Here is a 12,627-nt window from a genome sequence, read left to right as displayed (position 1 = left end):
TCATGAGAAAGTTAAGTTGAGAGATATGATCGTGGACGGAGACCCACCAATTTAAAGGTCGGAGATCAGGTCATGGTTAAGAATTTTGTACCGGCAGGCAAGCTTGCCCCCAGATTTCATGGACTGTGTATTATTTTGGATTTCTTAACTAATGTCACCCTTTTGGTGAGCAATCCAGCCACAGAAAGGATATTTATGGTGCATTTGTCCCAAGTAAATCCCGCATGAAATCTTTGTTTTTCAGTGTAGCCTGCTAAGTCATGGCAATGAGAAATTAGTTCTATTTCTTTCCTTAACACCACAGAATCTTTAAATTCATAAATCAGCTTGTAAAGAGAAGGCCTTCTGCCCCGGTAATATACATCTAGGGCATTTACCTTTTATTGTTCCACCTGTGTACAAACCTTCCCCTCTAGTAAGATTTGCTTTTCTTCTGTTGCCTGTCTGCCATTACTTTCCCCGCCTCCCAAACCGAGCCTGCATTCCACACACTCATCCTCGATGCTGCCCCCCCCCCCCTATATGCACCTCTAACACAAATATAAAGAAATTCTCTCTCCATAAAAACAGTCACTGTTGCCCAGAAAATTATTGTTTCAGTGCCCTAATTGTCATCTGCGGCTGGGTCACAACAACTGGCGAGTGATTCTGGCATGGAGTAAAGGCCTACCCCGCTCTGGCCCAGTCTCCTTATAATGGCGAACTTGAGCACCATCTTTACAGGCACGGGCGGTACCACACCTGCCTACTTCATCATGCGGCAGTGCTTCAATATCAGGTCTGTGGTGACCATCACCATGGCTACCCCTCTCAAGGTAGCGGGAGAGATGTATCTGAGGGTACACGGGGGGTCCTCGCTGTTCTCGCCGTCAAACTTGGACTGTACCTTTCGGATTTCTTCAAGACTTACTTATGGCATAATTACTTACAAATGAACATTCATCAATAAATTTTCTGACTATAAACTTCAAATTCAAATTTTCTATAAAGCAAAATTTCAAAACTGTCACTTGTGTAAATACTTTAGGGGGTGGAGGTCTGCATTTAGAACTAGCGCCGTGTAGAAGCCCGTCTAGATCAGGACATCTGAAACTCATTTCGGAAATAGTGTGAACATTTCTCAACAGAAGTCGCTACAATCAACTTATGTTGTGCCCTCTGGGGTGAAGATGAACTATTAAAATTCAAGATAAATTTTGTGTGTTAAGGTTTCCTAAACTGAAATGTTTAGTGTTTGTTTTTTATGTTCAAAAGTTATCAGCACTTCGATCTCATCCTGCCAACTTAAGGTGTTGGCCAATAAGAAATTTTGTACATTTATTTATCTACCAATCAAAATTTTCTGATATTTATTAAATTAACCAATAAGAACTTGGGGGTGCATCAGGGCCTTGGCCCAGAGTTTCCTGGAACTTTCCTCTCCGCTATAAAAGCCGAGGACTGGTGAGCCATGTTGTCTTAGTGATCTCTCCAGTCTAGAGTGTGTACGTAACGGAGATGGGGAAAAGGCTCCCTCATCCATCTTCGGAAGGTCCACCAGCTCAAGGTAATGGCAGATTCCAATTAACATGTTATAGTCTTTCAAAGCTAGCTTGAGGGGAAGGTTTCAAATCTTCAGTAATGTAACTTCTATTTTCTTAAATGTAAATTTCAAACTTTAAATGTAAATTTCAAACAAGTCAAAAGAACTTTACTGAAATCAGGGAATAGAGAGTGAGGTACCCTCTTGTATTCCCTCGCAACTTGATCTTGAGGTGACTATGATTTTGTAACCTTTAATATCTATCTTGTAATTTCTGTAACTTAAAAATTTTTCTCCATTTAGTCACCTCTGCAGTATAGGCATAGCCTCTGCAACGTCGGGCCATAAGCCCAAATAGGGTTTTATGCTTTTCATGTAAATTTCAAGGAGCGCAAGTGTTCACCTCGTCAACATTTTGATTTTTGGCGAGTAAATTTAACCTTTTGTTTTTGCCAAAAGCCACGTAAAATGGGTACTCATTAGCCCTGTTACAGTAAACATCATTCATTCATTTTAAGGCAATCACACTGTTGAGCAGTTAAGACAGTGAATACTGTTTAATTTTGTTAAATGCAGGTTGTGCCCTTGACAGGCCTTGAACTTGTAAAATTCAAAAATACTCTCGATGCATGATGATGATGATGCTTGTTGTTTAAAGGGGCATAACATCGAGGTCATCGGCCCCTAACGGTACGAAATGAGACGAAATGAAATGACAAAAGTCCAAAATCCTCCACTGATCAGAATTCAAAGTGTGAGGACGATGGATGGATAGATGGACGGACGGATGGATACGAATTTAAAACGATCAGTGGAACTGACCCACAGTGCCTAACATGCACAGAAGCTGTCACAAAACTATTATTTTACTGAACAAGGGACTCCTTCTATAGCACGATGCTGAATCGATTATGCTTGTACTCGAAACGGGTCCAAAATCCAGGTCATCGGCCCCTCATAATGGTACTTATCGCTAGGAAAGTAGAACCATGCTATTTGTCATTTGGCGGTACTAATCAAAAGTAGCGTAGACTCGCGGTATTCCACACATTATGGCACTATTCACAGGTAGTGTAATGCGCACATGTAACACAGAACTATGGTGTTCCGCACATTGCGGTGCTATTTACAGGCAACGCAAACCTATGGAGTTCCTCACATAAGTGGACTAGCCACAGGGAGTCGAACTATCCCGTGGTATTCCTCACATAGTGGGAACTAAGCATAGGCAAGGCAGAACCATGGTGTCGCTCATCCCATGGTGTTGCTCATGTAGGGGACAAATCACAGGTACTGTAAGACCCTCCTCCTGATTCACACACTGTTACTAATCACAACATATTGCATACCTAACATAGTGGTACTACGCACAAGTAAATGCGACCAATGGTGTTCCCTGCGTGACGGTACTAATTACAAGTAGTCACATGGTTCTTAATTTTATCATAACTTGCTCGCCCCTTTTAGTCACCTCTTACGACAGGCAGGGGATACCACGGGATATTCTACATGTGCGTTCCTCACCCGCAGGGGATAGTGTGTTTGGTCCTCAAGAGGTATTTTATTTCCCTCAAGTCTGCCGGCAAGCCGGTTAGGACCCCCCTATCCGCCACCTGGGACGCACCATGTGGGAGTATCAGCTTTCCCTCTGCTACGCCAGCGTAATAGCTTCGTGGAGAATAGTCTCCTAAAATGTCAATTTGTAGAGCGAAGAATCTCTTCCACTGATGTAAAAAATTGGGAGATCCGTCTCCTTGATTGTTGATTGAATGGAGCAGTAGTGCTCAAGTAACATTTGTAATTAGGGAGTTTCAAGCTCATACTGCATACCTGCCAAATTTTAGAGACCAAAAATAGGAAGTTTTTTTAATTCTTGGATTTCATCACATATATTCCACCACGGTCTACGTGAAAAAAGGTCAGGATAAAAGGCATACATATCTACAGTTACAATGCGAATTGACTATGAAATTTAAAACTTTAAACTAAGAAAACAAAAATGGTTACAAGAAAATGTACCTCATCACTTTCATTTATGACACTTACATACGAATAATATTTGTCACACCGACACACGCAACAAAATGCATAATACCGTATTTTCTCGCGTAATTAACGCACTTTTGTGACGAAAAATAAGGCGAAAACTTCGGATGCGGTTCAAGGAATTCGGATATTTACAAATTATTTACAATTCATTTACATTTAAAAGATACATCAAATATAATACAAACACAATTGGTTCAATTCATTTGCAGTTATCGTCATTTGGCGTAAAATTCCGGCGTGAGATTTTTTCTGAAAAGTCAAATAGGGTACATCAGATAAGTCAGACACGTGGTGTTGTGTGAGATCAGTTAGTGTAACCTCTTTGATTCTTGTTACTCCTGAGATTTGTTTACGAGAGCTTTGAAATAAGCAAAGAAACACACTTCAAGTTTTAGTTTGGTACCGGTATCATTTCTGTAGTTCGCAAGATGGCTTCCATGTATATATGTGTATTAAAATAAATGTGTTCGATTATTGTGGAATTGTACCCGTGTTTTATCGTTTTCGAAGTGCATTCCCAACATTTGGCGACCGTGACAGGACATTAGACAGTTATATAATCATATAAACAGTTTCATACGTAGTATTTCAAGCATGGAAGTGAATATAGCTGTGACAAAGAAATCAAGAGCGGTATTACGGCGATCAATAACCAAGATCTACAATGAGCTCGACGCGTTACTACAGATGCCGGAGAAAGATACGGAAAGTACTAGTGCACATATGGATCTATTAGAAACAAAGTTTCATGAATTAACAGGTATGGATACTCTTATCTTCACTAATATGATTGAGAACGTGGAGGTTAGGGATGACGAGTTAGACAAAGAAATCAGTATGGCTGACGAGTATAAGTTCTGATTTTATAAGGTTAAGACTGTTGTTACGAAATTATTAAATGAAGACCGGAACTCAGAAGCTACTGCAGTATCAGTTAATTCTAACTCGTCACTCCAAGTTAAGCGTTCATACAAACTGCCTTTGTTGGAATTGAAAAAGTTCGGAGGTGAACTAAAAGATTGGCTTCCTTTCTGGTCACAATTTAAGAAAATTGATGAGGACCCTCTTTTAGACCCTAGTGATAAATTCCAATACCTCATACAGGCCACCACTTCTGGATCCAGAGCAAGAGATTTAGTTGAGAGCTTTCCTGCTACCGGAGAAAATTACTGTAAAGCAATATCAAGTCTCAAAGCACGCTATGGGAAGGATGATTTGCTGGTAGAAGTGTACATTAGGGAATTGTTAAGTTTAATCTTACAGAATGCTGTGAGCCCTAATAAGGTGTGTTTATCATCCCTCTATGATAGGCTTCAGAGCCATATAGGAGCCCTAGGAACCTTAGGTGTCACAACGGACAAGTGTAATTCCATGCTTTTACCACTAGTAGAGTCATGTTTGCCTGAGGACATTCTAAGAACTTGGGAGAGAACTTCTTCAATCGCGCTCATTGGCCAGTCTTCTTCAAATTCAGCTGTTGAACCAGGGGGGCTAGTGTCGGTGACCAGAGTGTGAATTCCAAGAATCGTTTAGACAGTTTGATGCAATTTCTTAGATGTGAAGTAGAACAGGAACAGAAGATTACTTTGGCTATGTCAGGGTTTGGTGTTTTGTCTTCGGTAGCTGTCAAGGGAGGTCCAAAGAAGAAGGAAAAGAGCTTGAATTACACCACTAATCCGAATGAGAACATTCCCACAGCAGCAGGTCTCCTTACTGCACCTGGTAGAGAAACAGCAGGGTGTGTCTTTTGTTCGTCTAATCACAAGTCTCAAGACTGTATTAAGGCCCAGAAGATGACTTTGCAAGAACGTCGTCTTGCACTTGAGACTAAAAGATGCTGTTTTTCTTGTCTCAAGGTCGGACATCCAGCGAAGAAATGTAGAAATAGGCCTAGGTGCATCATTTGTAGTCGAGGATACTTTGTGCTTATGTGTGATAAGTTGCCACAAACCCAGGTAGACTCAGCCGTAGAGAGACCAAACTCAACAGGAGACAAGATGGCTTCTAGTGCGCAAGTCCAGAAAGATGAAGCTTTAGCTAGTTTGTCGAACCATTGTGGGGTGCTGATGCAAACACTAGTTGTCAAGGTTCGGGGCCAAGGAGTTGAGCGGACTGTAAGAGCATTAATTGATTCAGCATCACAACGTTCCTACATTTTGAAGAGTACAGCCACGGAAATGGGATATCAAACTGGCAGACAGGAAAATATCCACAACCACTGGAGTATACCATCATTGTGTGTACACTATTTTTCTCTCTAGTCTGGATGGTAGCTACAACTGTCACTTTGAAGCATTAGACCAAACAAGAATTTGTGGTGACATACCTTCAGTACAGCAAGGTCCTTGTATTGAAGAACTATGTAGTCAGAACATTGTTTTGAGTGACATCGAATCTTATGGACCAATAGAAATATTAATTGGAGCTGATGTTGCAGGCAAATTGTTTACAGGAGGCCACAAGATACTAAGTACTGGACTAGTGGCCATGGAAACTCGTTTGGGATGGATTTTAATGGGCAAAGTACCTTCAGAACATAGGAATGAGGAAAGTATGGCTATGGTGGTGACTGCTATGCTAACAAGAGAAGCCACCATCACAGATTTGTGGACTCTAGATACTTTAGGGATTAGCGATCCATCTGAGAAACGCAGCAGATCTGAGATTGAGTCTACTACACAGCAACATTTCCTTGATACAGTATCAGTCAATGAAGAAGAGCGGTTTGAAGTTCACCTCCCATGGGTTGAGAACCATCCTCCACTGTCTGATAATTATCAATTATCACTGAAGAGACTGATGTCTACTGTTAAGAGATTGAAGACTGAAGGTTACTATGATGCTTATCAGGAAGTACTAGATGATTGGCTGAGGGAAGGGGTGATAGAAGAAGTGCCTCCTCAGGAAATGGATGTTCATTGCCACTATTTGCCTCATCGTCACGTTGTGAAACCTGGATCAACAACACCAGTGCGCCCCGTGTTCGATGCCTCGTCTAAAGAAGATAAACAGCCCAGCCTCAATCAATGTCTTGAGAAAGGCCCTAATTTAATTGAGAAAATACCTTCCGTGTTGGCTCGTTTCCGACTGAAGAAGGTGGGAGTTGTTGGAGACATAAGAAGAGCTTTTCTCCAGATCAGCATTCGTGAGAGAGACAGACATTTTTTGAGATTCTTGTGGTTAGACAGAAATGGAAGTCTCAAGACATACAGACATTGTCGTGTTGTATTTGGAGTCTCTCCAAGTCCTTTTCTATTAGAATCATGCATCAAACTTCACCTTGAAAATACATTAGTACTGTGTGAGGAAGGGAAGTCACCATGGCCCAAGTCATTTGTGGAACTTCTTACCCATAGCTTCTATGTTGATAATTGCCTTGCCAGTTTGGACGATGAAGAACAAGCTAAACAGTTTATTGATGTAGCTTCAGGTGTCATGAGGGAACGGCAATTTTGTCTTCGAGGGTGGGAGTTGACCGGAAGTAATGATGTTTCCGGACCTACCAATGTGTTAGGACTCCTATGGAACAAGTCCGACGATTCCCTAGCAATCAACATAGATAACCTTCTTTCGATTAGCTTCGAGAAAATAACAAAGAAAGTTATTTTGAGTGCTGCCCATAGAATTTTTGATCCGGTGGGTGTCACATGTAGTGTAGCATTAATACCAAAATTGTTGCTTCAACAGACTTGGAGAGAAGGTTTGACATGGGATGAAGAAGTCAATGAAGAGATCAAAATGAAATTCTTGAGTTGGCTTGAAGAAGTTCCTCTTTTAGCTCAAGTCAAGATTCCTCGTTGGCTGTCTAACTGCAACAACCCAGACGACTCCTGGACACTTCACATTTTTTCAGATGCCTGTCAGACATCATATGCAGCAGCTGTATTCCTGCGTGTTGAGCAAGGGGGTGAAGTGAGTGTTCACTTGGTGGCTGCCAAGTCAAGAGTTGCACCAACTGGAAAATCAGGCAAGGGATTGACCATTCCCAGGCTAGAACTTTTAGCAGCTTCAATAGCAACGAGATTATATGCATCGATTGTAAAGGATTATTGTATTCCCGATATTAAGGCAATTTTTTGGACAGATGCTTCAACTGTTCTCGCTTGGATTCAGCGAAGTGAAGCATGGGATGCTTTTGTCATGAACCAGATTAAAGAGATACGAGAACTGTCAGTTGGTTGCAAATGGCGACATGTTCCTGGAAAAGAAAACCCATCAGATCTTCCATTACGCGGATGTTCTGTGAAGAAGTTGATACAATGCCGTTGGTGGGAAGGCCCTGGTTGGTTGAGAGAAAATCCAGACTGCTGGCCACAAACTGACTTTTCTTATAATGAGGAAGAGATAAATTCGGAGAGAAGGAAGAATGTCGTTTCATTGATATCAAGTAATTCAGAAGACATCGGTAAAGATTGGTATTACCAACACTTTTCTCAGTACAAGAAAATTGTAAGGATGGTAGGCTGGATGTTCCGCTTTCTGACCAACTGTCGCATCAGCAAAGCTCAACGCATACATTGTGACCTGACAAGTGAGGAATTTGTCACGGCAGAAAGGAAGATTTTACGGTGGGTGCAGGAGGAAGTGTTCATAGATGTTTTCAATTCCAAACTAAAGAGCTTACTTCCGTTTGTTGACGAACAGGGATTGATTCGTTTGATGACCAAGATATCAAACCGGGATGATGTCAGGGACTTTTGTCATCCCATTGTGCTCCCAAAGGCTGATCACCCAGTCGTTCAGCGACTGATTATGGACGCCCATCTTAGCAACTGTCATGCTGGTACGCAGATGCTTTTGTCAATTCTGAGGCAACAGTATTGGATTCTAGGAGGTAGACAAACAATTAGAGCTGTTATTAACTCCTGCATGATTTGTAAACGTCATAGTTCAAAGAAGTTGGCAGCTCATCCTTCACCTTTACCTGAGAGTAGAGTGCGTGACGCAAGAATTTTTGAAGTTACTGGAGTTGATTTTGCTGGTCCTCTCTACATCAAAGCCGATGATGGAACCTCGAAGAAGGCATGGGTTTGCTTATTCACTTGTGGAGTTTACCGTGCAGTTCGATTGGAACTGGTATCTTCGTTATCAACAGATAGCTTTCTACAAGCTTTCAGACGTTTCTGCAGCAAACAAGGAAGACCTGTCATTGTCTATAGTGACCAGGGAACAAATTTTGTTGGGTTTAAGAACTCCTGTCACAAACTAGACTGGAATGCAATCTCACAATACAGTTCAGCGCGGAAGATAGATTGGCGTTTTAATCCTCCAGCTTCGCCATGGTGGGGAGGTTGGTGGGAACGACTAGTAGGAATGCTCAAAACTCTTCTCCGTCGAGTGCTTGGTCGATCATCTGTCAACTATGAAGAGATGCAGACAATCCTCTGTGACTGCGAAACCGTCATAAATTCTCGGCCATTAACCTATTTGTCTGACAACCCATCAGATCTGGCTGCTCTAACTCCAAACATGTTTCTACACGACATAGAAGAAGTAGGAGTACCTGAGTATGACCTGTTCGAAGCAACTGATCTTCGGAAAAGACTGCAGTATCGCCTTCAGTTGAAAAAGAATCTTAGAGAAAGATTTCGTACTGAGTATTTAGGTCAGTTGAAGTTATTCGCCAGCAAGGATAAGCCACATGATCTCAAACTGGGAGAAATTGTTTTGGTTGGCAATGATGACACTAGAAGAATGGATCGGCCATTGGGACGAGTTGTCGAGCTTGTTAAGGGAAAGGATGGCAATGTTAGAGTAGTTCGTGTCGTCACTGCTTCAGGCGAGCTTATAAGGCCAGTTCAAAGAATATACCCACTAGAACTCGAGTTTCAACCACCTGAGGATACCCAGGAAATCCGAAACCACCTAAGGAAAGACTTTGTTCCAAGTGAGGAAAATACAAAGGATAATCACGAGGCCGGAGCATGTGACTCTTCTACTCCTGCTGAAGATGGTCCTCAAGTTTCAAAGCAGACAGTGAAAATAACTCGTCTAGGACGATTGATTCACAAGCCAGAAAAGTTAAATTTGTGATATGTGTCAATTAACATATTTATTTGTGTTTATATTATTGAATTTTATCATTTTGTAATTGTTTCAGGACTATTTTATGAAAGTGGCAATTTGTGCATAAAGGGTGTAAGTCAATTCATGTTAACATTCATTTGACTTAGGTGGGAGGATGTTGTGTGAGATCAGTTAGTGTAACCTCGTTGATTCTTGTTACTCCTGAGATTTGTTTACGAGAGCTTTGAAATAAGCAAAGAAACACACTTCAAGTTTTAGTTTGGTATCATTTTTGTAGTTCGCAAGATGGCTTCCATGTATATATGTGTATTAAAATAAATGTCTTCGATTATTGTGGAATTGTACCCGTGTTTTATCGTTTTCGAAGTGCATTCCCAACACGTGGGTTTGAAGTACCGACACTGGAAAATATTCTTCCCATTACGAGCTGACAATACGACCTGAATGACATACCGGCAAAAAAAGAAAACTGTCCAACACGAGAAGGGCCGGGCATCGAAGGAGGGACCCTGTTACATTACCCCAAACCGTTCGTATCCAATCTTGTACGAGTGACGTGTCCGTCGACCCTTTTTCTTGAATACGAACGTGGATCACTCGCGGAAATTTTGCTTTAAGCATTGTTTTTCGTTTTAGAACAATGTAAGGTGCAAGCTTTCTGCCATCAGCTGTTACAGCAAGCATTGCAGTACATCGTTGTTTTTTTTTTTGCTTCCGGTAGCGCGTGCGATAACACTGTATGTTCTCTCCTTATCGATTGTTCGACTTTGTTGTATATGGAAACTGATTGGCGTCTGACCTGCGGTTCCTGTAAGGGAGATCAAATATTCCTTCACTTTACGCTTCTCAATCACAAAGCGATGAAAATGGTTGAAATCATTCGTCACTTTTTGTCATAATGTTGTTCTTCGTCGAAGAGAATGTCCATTTCTCTTCATAAAATTAATTCAGTCTCGGCTAACCTTCAAATACGAGACAATGATTCCACGTGCCGCGGCTATTTCTCATTCTTTAAAATGCAGCATTTTTTGAGAAACGGCTTATCGAACATATAGTTAAGCAGATAATCCTCTACTTGCGGAAACTTGCCACTTTTTGGTCCGCGAAATGCTTTGCGAGACTTGTTGGCCGCTTGAAGTGCACTTCTGTTAGCGCTGTAGCGCATGTTTCATTTGGACACTGAAAACTTGCTGCCCGCTGCTCTATTCCCGTATGTTTCGGCGTAACTGATCACCGCAAGTTCGTATGATGCAATATTAATCGAGTACTGTGGACTGACACACAATTTTGAGATCACAGAATGTCCCGTACGCGAAACACTAGTAAAACTAGTGCAGTGGGATTTTCTGCCGGCTTATACAGCACGTTGCCCTTTATTTGGAATGCCCGCTTTCGCAATAGGAAGCCTGCTACCTGAGTAGTTGGCACCTTTATTATCTTTATTTCGAAACGCATCCGGAGCTGAGTGATGGATGTTCGAAGTTGTGGGTGCGTCAAATTCCACTTTGGACCCAAAAATATTGGGATGTGTAAATTATGCAAGGGCGTCGATTACGGTACGCGAGAAAATACGGTAGTTTCCTTTAATAGCCGGTAAAATGAACGAAAATTTATAGGCATCTCTGAACACTTGGAGATAACGTTTGCCATTTTTTTGGCCATAACGAGAAAGGAAAATACCAGAAACTCTCACCGACACAACTCCCTTAAAAACATTCAACACATTAAAATTATGCACTTAAATACGCGAAACTACCAAGTACAAAACAATTCAATATGTCCCATACATTATTAACATACGACTTTGACACAGGGGGGGGAAGCATAGGAATGCAAGGAAAACCACGTGGCCTGCAACTCCGACGAAACTACGCACAGAAACGATGTTAACAGCGCGCGAACAACGCAATAACAAACTCTTTCTTTCGTCCCGATTAACTGAGTCGTTAGCGCGCGCTATTCTCTCGCTTGCAGGACGACTGCCGCCCCGAATCCCCAGCTGCATAAAGCGTACACGCTGCTGTGGTGAGCGGGAAACACGATACACGAATGCGACGGACGAAACACTCACGAAATGAAGCATCAGATACGCTTGAAAGCATCAAATACGCTTGAAAATTAGGTTTCGTAAATTACACAAGCACATAAGAATTTATCCTTTATTCTAGGGGAAGAGTATTGGCCGTACTAGAGGATATATTAGTCAAAAATCGGAAGACGAGTTAAAAACCGGAAAGTTTCCGGGTAAATCGGAAGGGTTGGCAGGTATGATATTGTTAAATTATTGTTATCTGATTTTCTAGACCTCTCTAAAAAGTGTTTTTCAAGCGTACACGCTAAATTTTTGTACTTGATTGTTATTTGCTTGGGAAAGTTTAAAATTTTAAGGGGGAAATAAAGGAAAGGTTAAGAAAGGAAATAAAACTGCCAATTTTAAAGTTTTAAATCAATCTCTCGATTTTCGTATATCCACCCATTCATGCCCGCACCTTCTTCCACCTCTGTAAACCACAATATTTCTGTAACAATAATAATAATAATTACAAAAAATTAAAAAATACATAATAAATACAAAATATAAAATTGCTGTCCTTAATAATGTTCATTTAAGATCAATGGATTAAACATGTGAATAAATAGATGTAAACACAAAAATAATGTTGTAATTAATAACTAACAACATATAAGTTATAACAAAATAAATTAGGATCATGTGTCTACTTTGACACTAGTTGATTATACAAACTCGTATGTTAGCTGTATTTTTATATGATCTTATTAAAATTACTAGCCTAGAAGCTCAATTTGTAATTTGTAAGTTGAAGTGTTGATATAATTTTATATTAACCTTAAACATAAAAATCTCAAGATAACATATTGCCAATAACATGGTAATTATACTCAACTTTTTGTAATTATTTAACTCCATTGATCATAATTTTGTATGGATGTTCTTGTTCATTATGTTCTTTTTCTGATTGGACCCTCATAGTCCCTTTTGACTTCTTTTTAACTACACAATTCAACTT

General features: G+C 40.7%; 1 protein-coding gene across 1 annotated transcript in view; it reads right to left on the bottom strand.

Moving 5' to 3' along the window:
* Positions 1–12,627, bottom strand: part of LOC136864332 (testis-expressed protein 264) — a 141,461-nt gene that overhangs the window by 103,915 nt on the left and 24,919 nt on the right. The window lies entirely within an intron of this gene.

This window comes from Anabrus simplex, chromosome 2 (assembly GCF_040414725.1).
Source record: "Anabrus simplex isolate iqAnaSimp1 chromosome 2, ASM4041472v1, whole genome shotgun sequence".
In the NCBI taxonomy this organism is placed as follows: Eukaryota; Metazoa; Arthropoda; class Insecta; order Orthoptera; family Tettigoniidae; genus Anabrus; species Anabrus simplex.
This window is presented reverse-complemented; position numbering and strand designations above follow the sequence as displayed.